We start from the raw sequence: 22,105 nt of genomic DNA, 5'->3' as shown, positions 1-22,105 counted from the left end.
TGGCCACAAACTGAGTCTGCGAGTCAGGCAAAGGTGGGAGAGAGGAAGAAAAAACACACGGGTGAACTGACTATTTATACAAACTAACTCACATTCCTGGATGCTTAATGACTTTCAGCTGCTCAGTGATTAGAGCGACTTATTAACTCTTAACCCTTTAGTACCAACAAGGAAGGCCTGCAAAGCTTCACGCTCTGGCTCCGTAAGGGAGTATAGGAGACTCACAGGCAGGGGTGCCCCGGGCCGCAGGTGTATGCCGCAAGCGAAAGATCGATGAGGCGGCAGCTGGTCTGCCCCATGTTCCTCGAACACGTCTTCGTAGTCCCAGTACGCAGTGGGGACCGTTGATGTAGCTTCCCCTGTGGGCGCAGCTGCTAGCATCTTGGACCGAGCATGGGGACATGGGTCTGGGAAGCACACAGACTGTTTAACCCAGTCGATCTGAACATTGTGTGACTCCAGCCAGTCCATCCCGAGCACCAGGGGGAACCGAGGCATGGAGGCAATGTCCAAGGTTCGCACCTCCCGGTGCTGCTGGTGACACAGAACCAAGGGCTGGGTGTCTTGAGTAACGGCGCCCGAGCACAGGAGCCGTCCGTCAATTGCCTCCACCTGTACCAGTTCTGGCTTATCCTGGAGTGGCACCTGATGATGGGCGGAAAAGGCAGGGTCCATGTAGGAGCGAGTTGCCCAGGAATCCACCAGAGTGCGGGTGAAAATCCAGGGTCCGCCAAGGGGGTATAGACACACCGGGACCATGAGGTGTTGCAATTCCACCAGTGAGGGCCCAGCATGCAATGTTTGGGACCCCAGGTAGCCAGGGCCAACGGCTACTGGGGTTGGCGGTTTCCCGGCGTTTCTCGGGACAGGTTCGGGCGTAGTGTCCACTCCCGCCGCAGTAGAGACACAAGTTCCCCTCCCATCGCTGCATCTTCTCCGAGGGGGAGAGGCGAGGCCGTGCTGCCCTGAGCTGCATTGGCTCCTCCGGCAACTCGGGTGTGGCCGTGGAACTGCTGGGAAGGACCGGAGCTGGGAGTGCCGGTGGCCCCAGGCCTGACGATGTTCCTCCAACCGATTGTCTATCTGCAGGCTCCGTTGAATAAGGGCGTCCAGCATGGTGGGGCGATCCATCGTGGCCAGCTGGTCCAGTATCTTGTCCGAGAGCCCCTCGAGATACTGGTCCCAAAGTGCAGAGTCATTCCAGGACAAGCCCTGTGCCAGCAGTCGAAATTCTGTGGCGTAGGCGGCCACTGTGGAGTTGTCCTGTTTCAACCGCCGAATCGGCCGGTTGGCTTGACTCCCGTTCTGAGGGTTGCCGAACGCGGTCTCCAGATGGTTGCAAAATCCCGTATAGTCTGTCAGGAAGGGAGAGTCTTGCCGGAGCAGCGGCAATGCCCACTTGGCCGCCTGGTCCTTCAGCAAGTTCATCATCATCATCATCATTTTTTATTTGTATGCCGCCTTTCCACAGTTAAAACAACAATGCTCAAGGCGGCTTACAGCATAACAAGATTTACATAATTACAAAAGTCATAAACAATAAATAAACCACATTAAAAAAAATACACAACCAAATGGGAAAACAATTTCCACATAAATCAAAATCTAAAACTAAGAATACACCATTCATATCAGAGTTTAAAATGACATAGGTAAAAAACAAAAACAAACAGAGCCCTCTCTGCCCAGAAGCAGCAGCAGCAGTCCTTTATGGAGCCTATCAGGCCCCGCCCTGGGCCAGGTGGTGAGTGGCAGGACTGGGGCCCTCAGACACTGAGCAGGGGAGTTCTCCTGGGTGGTAGCTGCAGCAGCAGTTCTTATAGGCCTGTCAGGCCCTGCCCTGGGCCAGTGACATCAACAATGCCCTGTTAAAAAGGGGGAGCAGACAGCTGCAATTCTCTAACTCTCAATGAAGTTTTTCAATGGTTTAGCAGAAACTGGCCAGTCAAACCCTCCACCTTCTCGGCATTTCAGATGTTCCCCCATCACATTCATGCCATGTCATCTGCAATCTCTCCCTCTCCCTCTCCCTCTCCCTCTCCCTCTCCCTCTCCCTCTCCCTCTCCCTCTCCCTCTCCCTCTCTCCACAGCACTCATGGGGGAATCACAGATGGTAGATATTCTTTCCCCTAAAATACACCAAACCCTTTCATAGTCCAGGGGTGTCAAGTGCTTGTTTCCCAGTTCTGGGAGGACTACCATGCCCTGCTTCTGCTGAAGCCAAGCTACCTAGTGGAGGTCCATCTCCATTGGATGCCTGGTAGCACCTTTGATCAGCACTGGGAGTTGGAAGCAGTTCACTCACTCCATCCTTTCCGACTCCCTAGGGCAGTGCCCCACTGAAGGTGGCAATGGGTAAGCAGAGAAGAGAGCAGAAGTCAGATGAATTCTGGGTAGGGAGAAGTGAACAGAGGTTCTCCTCAATGCAGGGCTCACTGGTCTTGGGCTTGTAGCATGCAGAGACTTCACACCTGGTGACACTCTGCAGAATTTTCTTCTCATCCTGGTCCAGGCACACAGCAAAGGAACAGTTCACCCCAATAATCTGGACCTTGTCCACTTTCATCTGAGACACACTGATTTACTGATTGAAACTCTTCTTGATTACCTCTGTTGCAGTGAGAGTTAAGCATTCGGTTTTTGAATCAAGCTCTTCTTGTTTCTTACAGGTCTTGCTGAGATTGATGGTCGTGCAGACTTTCTGAATGTCATTCCAGCGGCTCCGTCCACTGACTGCTCTCTTGCTGTAGGCGATCTGTAGTGTTAGTGGGATTGCTTCTCTGTCTCCATCTATGCCCAGTCGCTTGCAGCCTGGACCTGAGGCTTTGATGGCCCGTGTGGCTGCTGAGTGGCCCAGCTCTAGGGAGTGGATGAAGATCTCTGTCCTCGTCTGTCCTCCAATGAAGGTGAGCTCTACCTGATAGACCTGCAGCAACACTGGGCGGGTAGCAAAACGACAGTAATAAAGGATCGTGTCAGCAAGCATGGGGAGCTGCTCTGCTGTATCTTCTAGGGGCTCACCCTCAGGTTTGGCAGATTGCTGGCATAGAACATTTGTGGGAAGGTTCATTAGCCCAAGAACATTGCGCTCGTACCATGGATCCAGCATACCAATGTAGACCGAGATATCGTTTGTGCTGCTCTCCAGCCCTGCCAAACTAGGATCCATTGATCCACAGGCACAGGAATGTGGATCTCCTGGAGAAGGAGGAGGGTAGGTCAGTGCAGATGAGGTAGGGCCACTCCTCTTCACGGGGACATAGTAAAACTGCAGTTTGAAGTACCGCGTTAGCCAGGGGCAGCTGCTTTCCTGAGATTTAAGATTGCTGTAAGCCCGGGCCACTTTCCCAGAGATGCGGTCAGAGCCAAACACGACCACCCGCAGCGTTGAGACCTTGGTGTCCTCATCGCAGCTCAGGAAGGGCCTGCGCTGGACACAGGCATTCTGCGGCACACGGGTCTGGAAAAGTGTGGCACTCAGTGCATGCTGTGGCAGAGAGTGTGCACGCCGTGAGCGTGTGGGGATGCGCTCTTTGACCACGGGGTTGTAGAGGCTCTCGGCTCGGCGCAGCGGCAGTGAGAGCGATGCCACCTCAGAAATGTCCCGCAATTCCCTGCCCAGGATGAGCTGGCTCTTGCTCTTGAACAGCTTGATTATCCTGTTGCTCAGGCGATACCGGTGCCTGGGAGATGCCTTCTCCTCCTTTGGATCCAGGCGGCCCATCGGCTCAAAGGAGCTCTCATCACTGTCCTCCACATAACCACTGTCTGTGTAGTCCTTCAGGCTGGAGACAAAAGTCTTCAAGGAGTTTTTAGAGGCCAACAAGAGCTCAGAGTCTTTGGAAAGGGCCTTTGGAAAGGGCGGAGAGGACTGGTTCCTGTGAGTCACGGGGACTGACCTCCGACAATACGGAATACACAGATTCCTTGGAGACAGCAGCCAGGGAAGTCAACAGAGAAGTTCTTTCTGGACAGTAGCCATCAGCTTCTTCTTCCTCCTCCTCCTCATCTTCCAAAACCACAGGCTTTGGGAAGTGCCCCTCTTTGTCTAGTACCTCATTCAAGATGTCAAAGTTATGCTTATCCCATCTGTAGGTGTAACACCGGGCAACAGGGATGGGGATCAGGTGGAGCTTACAAGGCTGGACTTCCCCTGTGATTTCAGGCAACCCAGCTGCCTTTGCAATCTCCAGCAAAGCAGATTCTAGCTGCTCCTTAGCCATGGAAAGGTCATTGCTGGTGGCAGCTGCCAGCTCCTGAGCTTCTGTGGTGCTGGCAAATATCTCCATGAGCTTTTCTAAAGGTTTCAACTTGAGAACTTCACGTAGTCTTGTCAGGTCACATTTGGTCCCAAAGTTAGCTTGGTAGATGTGCTCCAGGAGTGTCACCAGTACCGTGTGCTGGGAGTGCTCTGCCGTGCTCAACTTTTCAGCGACTGAGAGAAACTCCCCATCAACCTCTGAAGGGTTCAGCAACAGGACTGTTACAATGGAACTCTCACAGCTCTTTGCAGACAGACCCTGCTCTGCCCTAACCAGCCTTTGAAATGAAATCCCTGGGGCTTTGAGTTCATTGCTGATGAAGGTCAGGAGCTCCTGGCAGATATTACAGTATGGCACAGGCCAGGTGAGGAAGTCTCGGTATGTCCTCATGGCTCTCAGAAGGAAATCTGACTCTGAAGGAAAGTGTGGTGTACACATGACAGCTGAGCTGAAGAGCAGAGCCAGCGGAGCAAAGAGATCAAGTTGATCAAGAAGTGCACCTTGGTGCGGTCATCGGGGAAATTCCTGGCTCGCCCCTGAATATACAGCTTGGCCTGGGCGAGAAACATGGGAAAGCTGGCCGGGGACCCATCAAACCTCTCTGGCAGGGCCACTGGGTAATTGCCAGAAGCTGGGGCGTCAGCTCCAGGAGCCGGTAAGGCGTCGACACGCTGCTGAAGCATAACTTCAGTAACTGCGTTGCTTAGCTGCTGTACGGTATGGGTCAAGGCCTGGTTTTCCTGGGCCAATGCCACCAGCGCAGCTGCCTGGTCGGCCATGGCTTCTGGTTCTTCCCGAATGCACCCCAATGAAGGGGGAGTGCGGGTGTGGCAGGAGCAAACTGTGCTGGTCCCATGGGCTAACCGAGAGGCAAGGTCCGAGTCCAGTCCAAGGTTAAAGGTGCAGTATGGAGGCAGTTCGTAAAAGTTGAAGCTGGATGCAGGACAGGTAGTCAGGTGAGGTTAGGAGCTCCGGCAGGATAGTAGGACAGGGTTCAGGCAGGACCTGTCAACCAACAAAGTTGAGACTGGGGCTGGCTGGCTTTTATCTGCCCTGAGGCACAGGGCGGCCCTGATCCTCAGGTGACTCGCCTCTCCTGGCCTGGAGGCGAGCACTCCTCCTGCGTGAACTTAGTTCCCTCCACCTCTCTGCCCTGAGCCTCTGCAGCTCAGGAGAGGCTGGAGGGTTACCAGACCCGGAGGCAACCTCAGCTTCCTCTGCCGGGGCTGAGAGTGGAGCACCTGCAGGCAATGGGTCCTCCAACCCCTCAGGAGCCGGAGCAGACTTAGCTGCTGCCTGCACCTGAGGTTCCAGCACAGGTGAGGACCCTTCAGGCTCATGCCCCAGCCCCAGCTCAGCTGGTTCTGGAGGCGGGAAATCCTGTGCAGGCTGGGATTCTTCCTGTTCAGCATCCGAATCCGAATCCCAGGCCATCACATTCTCGCTGAAGTAGGAACCAGACAGAGGTGAGAAGTTGTGTTTTGGTGCACCTCTTCCGCTCCAGGGGAGACGAGGAGCCTGCGGTTCTCCAGATGTGGTCCCCAGGCTCCAGCAGCCTCTAAAGAGCCGCAGGCCCCTCATCCCCAGCGCTCCGAGCTTGGGGAGGGCTGTTGTGCCAGCACCCTGCTTCCAAGATGCATCTGGAGGATGGTGTTATAAGAATTTTCAGGTCTTAGATATGCAATAAATGTTCATAGATGGACCAAGGAAACACGTGCATAAATATAGAAACCACATATCTGGAGCAGCACAGGAATACAGTCCTGAAACCATTTTGACTCCCAAACTGACCAAATGTTTCTCTCTAAGGAGGGAGAGGGAACCTTCCTATTGTCTCAGGAATTAAGTGATTACCTGTCAGCTTCGTTCTGGAGCTGACAGAGGCTGGGAATCTAAGCAAGCCAAGGGAGATAAGGACACTGGAATGCGGACTGGAATGTGAGAGGGAGGAGGGGAAGCCGGGTGGCAGAGTTTCAGAGAGCAGAGAGGAAGAAGATAGCAAAGCTCTAAACACCAATCTTAGCTCAGAGACAGAAGGGGAGAGGCCGGGAATAACTAGCCCAAAGAGGTGGGAAAAGGTCAGTGAGAGGAGGGAAAAAGAACGGAAGCGGAAGGGTTTTTTCCACTGTTGGAAGAAGAGGAAGGGGCGAAGTTTAGACTCGGCAACTGCAAACTTGGAGTCAGACACGGAGTGAAGGAGCTCCAGAGTGACTTATGTGTTTGAGCAATAAACCTGAGATAATTACTGCCAGTATCTCGCTTCTGTGGGAGAGCCAAGCCATTACAGATTGCCGAGTCTCATCTTAATCTCTCACACCGGAGGACATCAAAGACCGTGATGGGTGGGCAAGTACCGGACGTGGGAAGTGCGGCTGGGGGAGCAGCTGGGGGGGGGGCAGGAGAGCCCACTGACCCCATAACAGAATTAAGGAGCTACACGTGGCAGCTCAAAAGCCAACTAGACATTTTGGCAGGAGCACTGCAGGAACAAAGGTTGACTTCAGAACAGGAAAGGAACCTCAGAGCCAGCAGGGGGCCTGGACTGAACCCGGCTAAATACAATGGAGATACAGAAAGTTATGCAGCCTTTAGAACTGAAGCCAGATACATTTTGGACTTGAGATCAGCTGAATTCAGCTCAGATAAGCAGCGTGTTGCATGTCTGATCAGTTGGCTGGGGGGGGGGGAGCGAAGGACTGGGCTATCACCCTTATGGAGATCCAACACAGTGCTCTAGGGAACCTGCAGGAGTTCTGGAGACTGATGGATGCCATGTTCAAGAGCCCACTAGAGCACGCCACTGCAGAGCAGCAGCTACTGAACTTGCGACAAGGGGGTGACTCTGCGGCTTCTAACTGGACTACCTTCAATTCACTAGTGCACAAGGTGGGCTGGGGACAGAACACAGGCCATGTAGCGTGCAGCCACGTATCGTGCAGGGCTGAGTCCTTCGATCCTGGATGAGATGGCGAAGATGCAACCCATGCAGTCATTGGAAGAAATAGTTCAAGTGTCCTTACAGCTAGGGCTACGCCAACAGCAGAGGAAGCTAAAAAAGAGGGGGCAGGGGGGTCCTTGGAGGTAAGGGCCTACACTCCCAAGCTTCCGGAACAGGGGGTTGGCAGCACACCTAGTCAGGGAGAAGCTGTTGAACCAATGCAGACTGGATCAGTGGAAGGGGAGAGAACCAGGAAGGCATGGAAGGAAGGGAGTCAGTGGCGTCGGGAGACACACACTTGCTTCGTGTGTGCTAGGCAGGGGCATTTGGCTAAACAGTGTCCTGATAGGAAGACAGGGGGATTCCTTTCAGGGGTCAGGGTGGAGGAAAAGACCAAACCCCAAGCAGAACAGTCGGGAAACGTCCAATCCCAGCCCTTAAGAGATGCCAGGGGCTGGGAGACAAGTCAGTAGAGGGGCCTCAAATGGAACCAGCCATTCCTGGGATAGCTCTGCCCGTGACGCTACAACTCCCAGATGGTCGTGTTGGAATTCTGCCTCGGTCAGAGGAATGTGCCATCGCTGCAGGCACCGGCTGAATTCCTTGTCGACCTCCCCCTGCGACTCCCGGCAGGAAGACTGGCGAGGTCTGTAATCGGCGATCCTTCCCAGATGTGAGAAGAACACACCATTCCTTCTCTCTCCCCTTTGGTATCCCCAGGGAGGGGAAAGAAACAGACAGAAATGTATCTACATGCTTTTATTTCTGTCTCTTACAGCAGTACAGAGAAACATGTCTGCACTCAACAGCAGCGAGAATAAACTTCACCCATGTACTTCCAGTACGGGTCATATGACACACACACTGAGCTAACATCCGGTGCTCAGTACAGAATGGACTGCCCCTTTGTTCCCATGGCAACAGTCACAAACATCCTGTCTGGCTTTCCAGCCACCAGCAGCTGACGAAGCTGCTAAAGCTTTTGCTTGCTGCCGCATTGGTCCTTTTTGGTAACAGGTCGCAGGGTGCAAGGGCAAGCATTGGTGGATGCGGGGCTTCTCTTGACTTTGTCGATGCAGATTTTGTGAAGCAACACCAGCTTGGGACACAGCAACTAGACTCCCCAATCGAGGTACAGACGATAGCTGGTAGACCCTTAATAGGCGGGAGGTGGTTCAAGCCACACAACCATTAGGGGTGGAGGTGGTGGGGCACAAGGAGACAATGAGGTTCCATATCACTAAGTTAGCGACACACCCCATAGTCCTAGGAATGACGTGGCTCACAAAACACAATCCTGTCGTGGCCTGGTTCCAACGCTCTTAACGTTCGCGTCAGCCTTTTGCCAAGTGAACTGCTTGAGGCTAGAGAGCTGGGAGCGAAGGGGGCGGAGGTAGGAGGGAAAATCACGGGAGAAGAGAGTTCCATACCACTGCAGTATAAGGCCTTCAGAGACGTGTTCTGTGAGAAGGAGGCAGACCAGTTACCCCCACACCGCCGTTATGACTGCAAAATAGACTTGGTGCCATGGGCCCAGATACCCACTAGTCGCCTCTATTCCATGTCAGAGACGGAGCTAGCCGAGCTGAGGGAGTTCTTGCAGAAGAATTTGGCAAGGGGTTTTATACTGTAGCCTTATTGGGGTTCACCGATTGGGTCTGCGTTGCTCCCGGACAGGAGGAAGGAAGTCAAATGACACCAAGGGTTGGTTCAGAGAAAGAGTTCTTTATTTCCGCTCTCCGGAACAGCAGAAAGGCACTTGCGTGGTCAGTCCACAGCAAGTCCAAAGAAATGAGAGATTACATGCAGTATATATATCCTCCAGGCACCTTCTCCCCCTTCCCCAGGAATCCAGCCACGTCAGCCTACACACGCAGGTTGACATCACAGATGTTCCTGCTCCGGTACTCTTAACCATAAAAGGGTATTCCTTCCTATACTTCTGACCATAAAAGGATATTCCTTCCTGTACTTCTGACCATCAAAGGATCTTCCTGTTCCTACTCTTATCTTGGAGCAAGAGGTCACCATCTCCAAGAACACCCTCTGGCGCTGTTCCCAGACTAGGTCTGTGCGTCTTTTGTGGTCAGGATATAAGATAAGGCACAGACGTGTCTTCCCTGTTCTACTGGTACAGTCAAGGCCATACTTGCCGTCACAAACTGATAAAGGAGAGGGCTCTGAGCACTTGTTTATACAGCTGGGTTTCGGCTCAAGAGCTCAAGTTAAAGTATTTTAGCTAAGGAAAAATAGGGATTTTGGTGCAGTTTCAAACTGCCTGCACAGTCAGTTTTGGGGTTTGGGAAACCCATTCCTTCAATCCGACCAACAAAGGCACCAAGGGGAACCCCAGTTTTCTTCGTAAGCAAGAGGGATACCCCGGAAAAAAGGCTCGTTGTGGACTATAGGAGGACCAACAAGCTCATGATACCCAGCCGATACCCCTTGCCACGTATTGGGGATCTGCTGGAGAGGCTGAGATCAGCGAAGATTTTTACCAAGTTGGACCTGAGGGGGGCCTACAACGTGATACGGGTGAGGGAAGGCGATGAGTGGAAGACGGCCTTTAATACAAGATATGGGACCTTTGAGTACTTAGTGATGCCGTTTGGGTTGCAATTGGGCACCGCCACCTTCTAGGGCTTCACCAATCATGTTTTGGCAGACTTGCTAGACAGGAACGTGCTTTCTTACCTTGATGATCTTTTGATATACTCAGAAAGTCCTGAAAAGCATGTGTGACACGTAAGGGAGGTGTTGCAACGGCTGAGGGCGCATAGACTCTACGCCAGGTTGAAGAAGTGCCAGTTCCACGTGACAGAGGTGGAATTTTGGGGGTATCGCGTGTCTCCTGAGGGGGTGCATATGGATCCGGCGAAGGTGAAGGAGGTGTTGGAGTGGCAGAAGCCTAAGACCAAGAAGGACTTGCAGAGGTTCTTGGCCTTCGCTAACTACTACAGGAAGTTTGTGCCTAACTACTCACAACTCACCACACCCCTCACTGACTGCTTGAGGTGCAAGAAGCCGTTTGTCTGGACGGAGGAGGCGTAGTGCGCGTTTGAGAGGCTCATGGAGATGTTTACCGCTGAGGAGTACCTGCACCATGCAGATCTGTACAGACCGAAGGTAGTGGAGACGGATGCTTCTGAAAGGGCAGTAGGAGCGGTGCTGTTGCAGGAAGACAGCCACGGGGACTTACGGCCGTGTGCATTCCACTCGCAGAAGCTTAAAGCCTCGGAACAGAACTACACCATTTGGGAAAGGGAGCTGCTGGCTATAAAAGAGGCCTTGGAGACGTGGAGGCATTTCCTAGAAGGTGCACGACACCAAGTGGAGATGCACACTGATCATAAGAACTTGGAATATTGGCAGACCGTGAGACAACTGAACCAGAGACAGATCAGGTGGTCACAGTTCTTTGCCTGCTTCAACTTCCGCATACAATATGTACCGGGGCACCTGAACCAGAGGGCAGACGCCTTGTCCCAGAAACCAGAATACATGAGGTGAGTGTTGAATGGTCACAGTAAAATGTGAAGGTTCATTATTGTTTCACAAGTTGTGTATGTCTTTAAGGGCCAGGGCAAATAACGAGACCCAGTCTTACAGCTGTGAAACATAGCAGGTGCTGCTAGGCTGTGTTAATAAAGCTGTGTCAGCATTTGGGCATAGTATTTTAGGAAACAGCACCTAGCTCTCTCCTTACCCTGGTGGATGGATTGGTGGTTGGGTCATGCTTGTTGTTATCTTTAGTGTAAAATGAGTTTTTGTTTTGTTATTAAAACCTTGTTAAAGTTATTTTTGAGTTCCTTGTTATGCATGGTCTCCCCAGCAAGCTCGCTGCAGCGCTACTAAACTGCAAAAAGCCAACATCTTTGGTTATGGGCCCAGCTGCTGTGTGGATGACTGCATATTTTTGGACTCTGAGAAAGGTTTGAAAACTCCTCCTCCTGTTGGTGTAGTTCTGTGGGTCTGGAAGAGTTCCAGAATGGTTGACCGGGTTCCAGAAGCTGAGAAGGCTCTGGTCTTCCCACAGCTGACAGATGAGAACTATAGTTTATGGTCTTTTCGGATGGAGGTGCTTTTGACCTCTAGAGAAGTATGGACCCATGTAACTGATGACCCTCCTGACCTTGTGACTAATGCTTGGTCGAAAGAAGATGCAAAAGCCAGGGCGATAATTAATTTGGCAGTCAGCGACCAGCAAGTAGTCTATATAAGGAATAAGAAAACTGCCAAAGAAATGTGGGACAGTCTTGCATCAGTGCATATTAGAAAAGAGTCAGCGTCTGCATTGATGTTTTTCAAACAGCTGTACCAGACGAAGTTGCAGCCTGGTGGTGATTTGGCAGCACACTTGAGACGTCTGGAGGCGATACGCACCAAATTAATTCGAAGGGACATGGAGATACCTGATATTCAGTATGTTTTTATCATTCTTTGTTCCCTTAAGGAGGACTTTGATGGTATAGCTAGCCAGATATCTGCCGTTCCACCAGCACAATTAACTGTGGAAGGGGTAACGGCAAGATTAATGGGCGAGTTGGACAGAAGGGAGGCTTGTGCCATAAGCACTCCTATTTCCAGAAGTAATGAGGAACGCCATATGCAAACCTGTGGTGATACGACTGCATTTAAAGCTGCCAAGCGTTGTTGGTTCTGCAATAAGTAAGGACATTTTGCAAAGGACTGCATATCCAAAAGAAAGCAAAGTATTCCCAAGTCTGTTTCTGTTCGTCAATCACGGCCGTCAGCCCAGCAGCCAACATCGTATCATAAAGACAGAAACGAGCCGCGAGCTTTTCATGCTCGGACAACAGATCGTAAAAGAATTAAAAGTGCCAAGTGGAATTCTTTTATTGTGGACTCAGGAGCATCCCAGCACATTTGCAATGATCGAAGCTTGTTTATTTCTTTCGAAGAGGAAATTGGTAATGTACATTTAGCCAATTCACAAGTCTTGCAGTCGCTTGGCAGGGGTACTGTTAAACTTGACTCTTTAAACATTACGATAGCGAACTGCATTTATTGCCTGTCAGTGGACAATTTATTGTCAGTAAGGTGTTTTGCTCGTCAAGGCATAACTGTGTGTTTCTTAAAGTCAATGTGTGAGTTTTTCGATGGGAGCAAACGTCTATTGTATGCCCGGGACTCTGATGGTTTATATAGACTGTATTTTCGCACCTATTCCCAATTGCCTATAAATTCCAGAGCAGCACAGTCAAGCCAGGGGTTGAGGAATGTCAGGCCACATTCCGGGTGTGTCCATGAGGCACACCGACTTCTAGGACATCTGAATTTTGCTGATGTAATTAAGACAAAGAATGTTGTTCATGGCCTCAACTTAAAACCATGTAAATTCTTTATGCAATGTCTATCTTGTTGCAAGAATAAGATTAAGGTTGCACCCAAGGGTAGGTGCTCAGATAGGAAAGTAAATGAGCCATTTGAGCGTGTACATTGTGATTTAGTTGGGCCACTCCCACCATCATTAGGAGGTTCTAAGTACTGGCTCACTCTGATAGACCAATATAGTAGATATTGTTGGACTTCTGCAATAGCTGAAGAGTCCCAAGCATTTGAGAAGTACAATTTTTTTTTGTAGCTGGGTAAAAGCGCACTTTAACAAACCTATTAAGAACCTGTTTTCTGACCGGGGCGGGGAATTTGTTTCTGAGGTTTTTGAGAATTTCCTGGAAGTGCAGGCGACTACTCATGAGTTATCTTGCCTCCGAAGTCCCTGGCAAAATGGGCTTGTTGAAGTTGTGCAGCGTGACCTGCAGGCAGGGGTTAAAACTTATCTGCACGATGCTAATCTTCCCAAAGATTTTTGGGCTGAAGCGCTTAATGCGTTTTGCCATGTTAGAAATCACAGTTATCATTCTGGTTTAGATGTCACCCCCTGTGAGAAGTTGTTTAAAAAACGCCCTAATCTGAAATACCTACGCATTTGGGGTTCAGATGCAATTATGCATTATCCTGCTAAGCAGAAATTGGGTGAGCGTAGTATTCAGGGAAAATTAATGGGCTACCAGCAGGGGGCGTACAGAATTTACATACCAGCAACTGGCAAATTTCATATTACCAGAAGCATGATACAAACTGTAAATTGGAATGGAGTTGCTGTTTTCCAAGATACTAATGGTATAGATAATACTGAGGAAGAGGAAGCAGCAGCAGCAGGAAATGGTGCTTCCGAATTAATGGAAAAAGACAAAAAGCCTGTTGAATCTGATCATTTGCTTGATGATTTAAAGTCACAAGCACCCGAGGGGAATTAGATTCTTTTGAGTTTTCTGACCTTGAGCTTAGCCTACAGACATCTTTTCTTTTTTTTTTAAAAAAAATATTTATTAGCATTTTCAAAAATAAAACAAAAACAAAAATAAACAAAAAATAACAAACATACAAAAATACCAAACTTAAAAACAATTAAAAACACATAAAATTTCAATTGCTTATTTTCTTTTACCTTATTTCTCAGACCTCCTCACACCTCCCCTTCTTGTATTCCAATTTAAATTGTTAGCTCAGCAAATCCTCATTACTTATTTCTCAACTTTAACTTAATAATTTATTTTAACATATTATTATTTTACTTTTTCTCTTTAATCCATTTCCTCAATTTGTTTTTGCTAACCTTATTTTCATTTAATTTAGTTCATTTTAAAAACCAGTTTTGCCTTATCCAAACTTAAACATCAGTACTCACACATCAATACTCATTCTTAAAACATTTTTCTAAGATCGACCAATATTCCCTTCCACGAATTTCCCAATTTTCATACAAATAACAAAACAGAATAGAAACAGAACAAATTATAATTATGTCCCCTTTGGATTCCCAAACTCTACCCCCCCTTTCCCGGTTTCAGTCCCCAACAAATGTCCATCAGTCTCTCTACTATCAGCCTGGAGATCTCACATTCGAGGCTCTCAGTTCCTCTCTGCCAGTCTTTTTGATAGTCCTTAATATTGAACACCAAATCTCGGAGAGGCTCCGGCCCAACAGGATCCATGTTTCTTCCAGCCAGACCTCCATACTTAAAAGTGGAGTCTATGGGGTACTCCAAATCTTCTTTCTTACTCCTTTCAAGTCCAAATGTCCCCAAAGCTCCGACTTCCACCTTAATCAAATTTGTAATCCTTAGGTCTTCAGATCTCCACATAAGGAGATCTTTCCATTTTTCAATCTCCAATTCAGGCCAGACTCCCAACGTCAAGTTTTTGTCTTCCTTTGTTGCCATCATGTCAGGCCTCAAGCTCTCCTTTGACATCTGCAAAATTACAGCTCCTCCTTCTTTTTCTTCAAAGGCAACATATATCTCCTTCTCCAAGTTCTCAAAGCTCTCAAGTTTCTCTGTTTGCCCAGTTGAATAGGCTTCCTGATTCAAATCCTTATCAAATTCAATGATGTTATTTACTATTAAGTCCAGAGTTGTAACATTTGTAGCCAAAACATCAATTTGGCCTTGTATCTTTCCCAAGAGAAAAAATGCTCTGTCCAATTCAGCCTGGATTTTCCCTCCTCCAGCCATTCTTGTAATGTCCCAAAACCCCCTCTAGAGGGATTTTGGTTCCTTGATATTCCTTTCAGCTCAAGTCCAAAAGTCAAGTTAGTTTGTATCAGCTCTTCCTTATTTTCAAATTGTAACAAATATAACCAGCAGAAACAACAAAAACAAAGTTCTCTTTTTCCGTCTTGACAGCTAATTTGACAGCTGTCAAACTCTTCGATACCTCATCAACAGGCTCTCTCACGGGGCACTCCCGGGTCCGGGGGGTGACACTTCAGCTCCCAAAATTAGTTCTTTATCCTCCAGTAAGATTTCTTATACTGCCAAACCATGAAATTAAAATCTTTGAAAAAAAAAAGAGTTCTCTCGACCCTAGTTAGCAGGTCCTTTGCTTTAAATTATTTACAAAGCAGGGAGGCGGACTTCCTGTTTACGCCTTCCTCGATCGTGCCTAATTCATAAAAAATTTCTTTAAAAATCCAATTTCCGTACTACTCACGGGTTGTTACTTTACAGTCTGAATGCTCACAAGACGAAGTCAGCGCTCTCCGACAATGGCAGTGCAGCTTCACTCTGCAGAAGGAGCAGTCTACTCTCAGCACCGCGCCGCTCACACCATCCCTGTTCCGGAGCCTTTAAAAAGGCTCCTTTGCAGCTTGGGGGGGGGCGCAAATGGTGCCCGCCGAGTCACCACGCTCACAGGCTTCACCGCCTGTGATTTTTAAGGGTCCCCGCGTCGCCGCAGCGGCAAGACCCGATCCTGCAGAGCCGATTCCCTCCGGAGCTCAGAGGGAATCCGCCATTAGTCGATCGCGCTAACCCGGAAGTCTCCTCCTACAGACATCTTTTCAGTCTGACAATGATGATTTACAACCTGAAACTAGTAGTTCACTTAGTCCCATTAAGTCTGAGGAGTCTGACTCTCCTTCCGGACTGAGACGTTCAGATAGAAAGAGGCAGAAGCCACAACGTTTTGCAGATGAACATTTTAATACTGTGTATGCCAATAAGGCAGTTTTTGAGCCAAAAAGCTACAATGATGTTCGGAATTTACCTAAGCACTAAGTTGCAAATTGGTATAAAGCTATGAACTCTGAGAAAGCTTCTTTAAAAGAGCATAACACTTGGTCTCTTGTACCACAAACCCCAGATATGAGACTTATTGATTCAAAATGGGTTTATAGAGTGAAAATGAATGACAAAAATGAAGTTGTAAGGTACAAGGCTAGATTAGTTGCTAGGGGTTTTCAACAAATTCCAGGTGAAGATTATGATTTGTGTTATTCACCAAGTGTAAAATATGAAACAGTTAAGCTTTTGTTAAAAGATGCATCACAACGTGGACATTCTGTTTATCATTTGGATATAAAAACTGCATATCTGTTTGCAGATTTAAAAGAACAAATTTTTAAGAGTGTTTCTGAAGGCATAGAAGCCGCTGAAGGTTTGGTATGCAAATTAAATAAATCCCTTTATGGTCTGCACTAAAATGGAAGGAATTGGCACCAAACTTTAGCAAAAGAATTGCTGGATATTGGTTTTTCACAAGGAAAGGCAGACAATTGTGTGTTCATAAAGGAAAGGGCAAACTCTGTAACAAAAATATGTGTGCATGTAGATGACGTGTTAATTTCTATAAAAACTAAACAGGAAATGAACAGGTAGTTTCACAGTTCCAGAAGAAATTTGATGTGGTGGAATTAGCCATAGCTAAAAATTACTTATCCATGCAAATTGAGAAAGGCAAAAATGGATCTTTTCTGGTTCATCAAACTGCAAAAATTGATGATCTTGTTGAAATACTATTGTCAGGGAACTGCCATCGGAGCCAGAGGGAAAGGGAGGGCTCCAGAGGGGTTCAGGAGAGCGTCCCAGGAGGGAGAGAAGTAGCCCATCTGCTGGGGAAAGAATTCAGCGTAGCACCAGTGGAGAAGGGGGGCAGATGGGGGAATTGGCGAGGTGACTCCATGACTCCTCGTCGGAGACCAGCGGGGAGAGCACGGGTCCTCCACTGCCCACACCCTCCCTGCACAGAAGGCTTGACAACCATATGTCAGGAGTGCTCTGATGGTGTTTCCGGCTTGGCAGGGGGTTGGACTCGATGGCCCTTGTGGTCTCTTCCAACTCTATGATTCTATGGAGAGTAGGCGGCGACTAGGCGTCAAAGAGCTTCTTTGCTGGAAGAAGTTCAAGAAACGCCCACTGACGGATTCTGCCAGCGATTGAGACAGCCATGGGTGAGAGGCTGTCCAGAGAGAAAGGGTTCACCCAGGTAACCTAGCCAGGTGTGGTGTCGATTTACGCACGAGCAACCCCTAGAACCATTACAGCTATGTTTAGAAAATGCAAATGGAAGGAAACGCCTATGGTGTGTGGTTTCACCTTTACAGGTGAAGATAAGCCATTTCCTAACAAAACATTTTATCGTTCTGCTATAGGCAAGCTAAATTTCATTCAATGAATCTCAAGACCAGATATAACTTATGCTTTTCACTTTCTGGCAAAATGTGTGGAAAAGCCCACTACACAATGTTTCTCTGCTTCTAAGAGAGTGGTAATGTACCTTAAACATACTAAACATTATAGGTTGCAGTTTACAACAAGTATTGACAAAGGTTTTGAAATTTTCTGCGATGCATCTCATGCAGTGGAACAAAATAATTGCAGGGGTGTGTCTGGTATGGTGTTTTAACGGTTGTCCATTTGAATGGAAGTCCCAGACACAAACCATTATTTGTCTCCTCACAACAGAGAGTGAATTATGTGAATGCGTTCAGGCCACTCGTGATGTAGAATGGTATCTGCAAATATTTGCAGACCTACAGATGCAAGTAACACTACCAGTAAAAGTTTACCTTGATTCCCAGAGTGGACTCGCTATCCTATGTTCAGAAACCAATACGCAGCGCACTAGAGTCTTAAGATTACGTTTACAGTTTGTAAAGAAACTAATTGCTGACGAAATGATTGTATTTCAATATGTTCCAGGTGACAATCAAATTGCAGACATTTTTACTAAAGCACTTCCAAAGGTTACACATGAAAGACATGTACAAAATATGCTTTATGTTTTTGTTCCACAATAATGAACCGCAGGGGAAATGTTGAAAGGTCACAGTAAAATGTGAAGGTTCATTATTGTTTCACAAGTTGTGTATGTCTTTAAGGGCCAGGGCCAGGGCAAATAACGAGACCCAGTCTTACAGCTGTGAAACATAGCAGGTGCTGCTAGGTTGTGTTAATTAAGCTGTGTCAGCATTTGGGCATAGTATATAAGGAGCAGCACCTAGCTCTCTCCTTACCCTGGGGGATGGGTCATGTCTGTTATCTTTAGTGTAAAATGAGTTTTTGTTTTGTTATTAAAACCTTGTTAAAGTTATTTTTGAGTTCCTTGTTATGCATGGTCTCCCCAGCAAGCTCTCTGCACCACTACTAAACAGCAAAAAGCCAACAGGGAGGACAGAAGCAAGAATTGAAACACATTCTGAAGCCAGAACAGTTGCAACTAGCGGTGACGTCGATTGTCGGAGTAGAGGAGTTCAAGCACCAAACACAAGGAGATGAATTTGCACAGCAGAAACTGGCAGTGATACGTAACAAGAACAGCACTGAAGGATTCACTGAAAGGGAAGGCCTCTTGTTTAAGGGTGAGGTGCTCTACGTGCCAGAAGGGGATTTGCGAGCATGAGTCACGCGGCAGTGCCACGACAACCCGACGGTGGGTCACTTTGGGCAGTACAAGACCATAGATCAACTAAGGAGGCGGTTTTGGTGGCCCAGGATGAGAGAAGAGGCCCAGGAGTATGTCAGGGCATGTGACACTTGCCAACGAGCAGAAACACCTAGAGCAGCACCCAGCGGGACTTCTGCAACCGCTTCTGGCTCCGCAAGGACCTTGGGAGGCGATCACGATGGATTTTATCACAGACTTGCTGCTTTCTCAAAAGCAGACAGTGATCTGGGTTGTGGTGGACTTGTTCGCGAAAATGGCGCACTTCGTGCCATGCCCAAAGCTGCCGTCGGCACAGGAAGCCGCCCAGATATTTGTAGACCACGTGTTCAAACTGCACGGGCTGCCGTTGCGAGTGATTTCGGACAAAGGAACACAATTTACCTCAGTTTTGGAGGAAGCTGATGCAGCTTTTGGAAGTTGAAGTGTGTCTGACATCAGCGAGACACCCTCAAACCAATGGAGAGTCAGAGAGGACCAGTGCTATGTTTCAGCAATACCTTCGTTGCTACGTGAACTACCAGCAAGAGGACTGGGTGGATAAATTGACACTAGCAGAATTCGCGTATAACAATGCGGTACATGTGTCTACCCAACAAACACCGTTTCTGGCCCAACTATGGACAACATCCGAGGGCGTTTCCAGAACCAGAGGAAACCTTGTTGGTGCCGGCGGCAGAACAGTTCGTAGGGGAGATGCAGGCGTTACACGAACTACTGAGAGAAAAGCTGGACGCAGCTAAAAATGCGTATAAGAGGAATGCTGATAAACGTAGACAGTAGAGAGAGGAGATCCAGGTGGGGGACAAGGTGTGGTTGTCGGCCAAGGACTTACCAACGAAGGGGAGGTGCAAGAAGTGAGAGGTAAGGCGGTTGGGACCATTTGAAGAGGTAGAACAGGTAAACCCTGTAGCGTTTAAATTGAGATTGCCTGCCTCAATGAAGATACACCCAGTATTTCACAGGGCTCTCTTGTCACCATACGTTCCTGCACACCCCTACCAGGAACCTAAACAGACACCTCCTCCTCTGGTCATGGTGGAGGATCAGGAAGAGTTTGAGATCCAACAGATTTTAGACTCGAGACTGTGTAGAAGACAGTTACAGTATTTTGTTTCATGGAAAGGTTATGGTCCTGAAGAAAACTCCTGGGTACGAAGCCAGAATTTACACGCCCCAGACTTGCAACGGCAGTTCCACCGCAGGTTCCCTCACAAGCCCAAGCCCAGAGGTTGGGAGGAAGAGGACGACCTTAGAGAAGAAGCAGCTGAGGAGAGTGGCACATGGTGGGCACCAGAGCAGAGAGAGCCCTCCGAGTCAGCCAGCGAAGCCAAGGAGGAGGAAGGGGGGCTTAGGCGGAGGGGGTGATGTCAGCTTTGTTCTGGAGCTGACAGAGGCTGGGAATCTAAGCAAGCTAAGGGAGATAAGGACACTGGAATGCGGACTGGAATGTGAGAGGGAGGAGGGGAAGCCGAGTGGCAGAGTTTCAGAGAGCAGAGAGGAAGAAGATAGCAAAGCTCTAAACACCAATCTTAGCTCAGAGACAGAAGGGGAGAGGCCGGGAATAACTAGCCCAAAGACTCGAAGGCGGGAAAAGGTCAGTGAGAGGAGGGGAAAAGAATGGAAGCGGAAGGGTTTTTTCCACTGTTGGAAGAAGAGGAAGGGGCGGAGTTTAGACTCGGCAACTGCGAACCTGGAGTCAGACACGGAGTGAAGGAGCTCCGGAGTGATTTATGTGTTTGAGCAATAAACCTGAGATAATTACTGCCGGTGTCTTGCTTCTGTGGGAGAGCCAAGCCATTACAATACCATTTCAAAGGACTGGCCAGGTTCCCCAGGTAATCCAATCAAGTGACCATTAACAGGTAACCTGCCACACAGGAGATAAACAACGCACTCAGATTTCTCTTGTAGACCGCCTTTTCTATGATGTAGGTATGATGTATTGTGGGGGTGTCTTGGGCTACACCCTTTCTGTGATGTAGGTATGATGTTTCTGGGGGTGGTCTTGGTCTTGGACTCCAGGGCGGGCAATTTAAAATGTCTATATAAGGGTGGGTAACCTTTGTTGTGGGTCCTCCTCCCTCCTTCTGCGTGTGAGGGGAGCACCCTGTTGCAATAGCTTTAATAAAGATCAGGCTTACTAGCTGCATTGCTTCTCAATATTCTCCGGTTGACCTCTGTTATTTTCTCCTACTTATAGGAAACCCACTTAAGGACTCTATACAGGCTCTTGCATACCCCATAAGGGAAGAAGGGCAGATTTTGTTTAGAACAGAGGACAGTGTGAGAAAAGCATATTGGACCACCAAGGTCTTTGGTTGGACCTGTTGGGATACTGCCAGGGAGACAAAGGCCATCATGCCTCCACGACGTCTCCCGGTCTCCCGTGGGAACAGTATCAGTCAATTAGCGACACGAGCCTCAGAAATAGCTGTCCACATTTCAGGACTCATGCACGCCCTTTTCACAGAGTTTCCACAACGAAAGATTCACCCAGGAGAGCATATTTTACAGATTTATTCAGCGTTAGTCAGAACAAAGGAAAAACATGACTGCCTGCCTGTGTGTCGAGGCATCAGAGAGAAAACTAAAGCTATATACAAAACAGAAACTTCCTGTGAGCAGGAAGTACGCAGGCTTGTGACATACAACAGCCTGCTCCCTTTTTAAGGTGGAACGGAAATATCCTAACAGGACCTCCCAATGTCAGCTGCTGGCTGGGCCACTGGCTTCTAGCTCATGCACAGACCGACCGCTGGGGTGCACAGATGGGGCAGGTTGTTCCCACTCCAAATTAAGTTTTTTTTTTTTAAAAAAAAATCTCATTAAAGAATTCTATATATATCTACTTTTCCATCCCCAGTTTTTCTATTTACTTATTACAATGGTTTCCCCCCCCCTTTTCTTTCTCTTTTCTGAACAAACAAACAAACAAACAAACAAACCATTTTCAATAGGATTTTTTGTGTTTTCTTTTTCTTTCTTTCTTCTTTTTCTCTCTATCTCTTTTCTCTTTTCCTTATTTTTTTCTTTTCTTTTCTTTCTTTCTTTCTCTTTTCTTTTCCATCTTGTCTTTTTTCTCATACTATAACTTGAACCACCACAGCGACTTTTGATTTTTAAATAGAATTCCATTAGCCTTTACATTTTTAACTTTTAACTCTTATCTGCAAACTTCCAACCTCTCCTCCCCACCTTAACATTGGGAGGGCAATGTCCCCGGAATTTGTGAAGACAGGATTCTCAAAAATACCTCTTGCTTGCGGCTCCTGGAGTATTGCTGACAACTGCTGGAGTTTTTCTTCAAGCTCCTGGACCTTCATAGGCAATGCTTGATCATCTTTAAGCACTGTTTCTGCCCCCGTCTTAGGGCTATTGGGCGCCTTCTTCAGTATTTCAACATCCTGGAGAGGACAGACACTTCCTGCTAGACATTTACTCCAGACATTTACAGAAGGCACAGAGGCACTGTTTGAAGAAGTTGGGAATGAGCAGACAGTGCTATTGCTGAGAAGGAGCTCCACCCCAGGGTGCTAAAGAGCTCTTTCCCTAGCCTGCAGGTGCCAGAAGGCCATGCACTTCAGAGGAGTATGAGAAAAGGTTGCTCTGGATTCTGGGCATATAAATGGCCTTGCCTGAAGCTTTGGATTGTGCT

General features: G+C 48.2%; 1 pseudogene across 1 annotated transcript; it reads right to left on the bottom strand.

Annotated features, from left to right (window-relative positions):
• Positions 1 to 2,237: 2,237 nt before the first annotated feature.
• On the bottom strand, positions 2,238 to 10,271 carry LOC310836069 (phosphoinositide 3-kinase regulatory subunit 5 pseudogene; annotated as a pseudogene). The gene is made up of 2 exons: positions 10,184 to 10,271; positions 2,238 to 4,762 (listed from the first exon to the last, which is right to left on the bottom strand). The product of its transcript is annotated as a phosphoinositide 3-kinase regulatory subunit 5 pseudogene (transcript).
• Positions 10,272 to 22,105: the final 11,834 nt, after the last annotated feature.

Source organism: Podarcis gaigeae (assembly GCF_964106915.1).
Source record: "Podarcis gaigeae genome assembly, chromosome: W".
Lineage (NCBI taxonomy): Eukaryota > Metazoa > Chordata > Lepidosauria > Squamata > Lacertidae > Podarcis > Podarcis gaigeae.
This window is presented reverse-complemented; position numbering and strand designations above follow the sequence as displayed.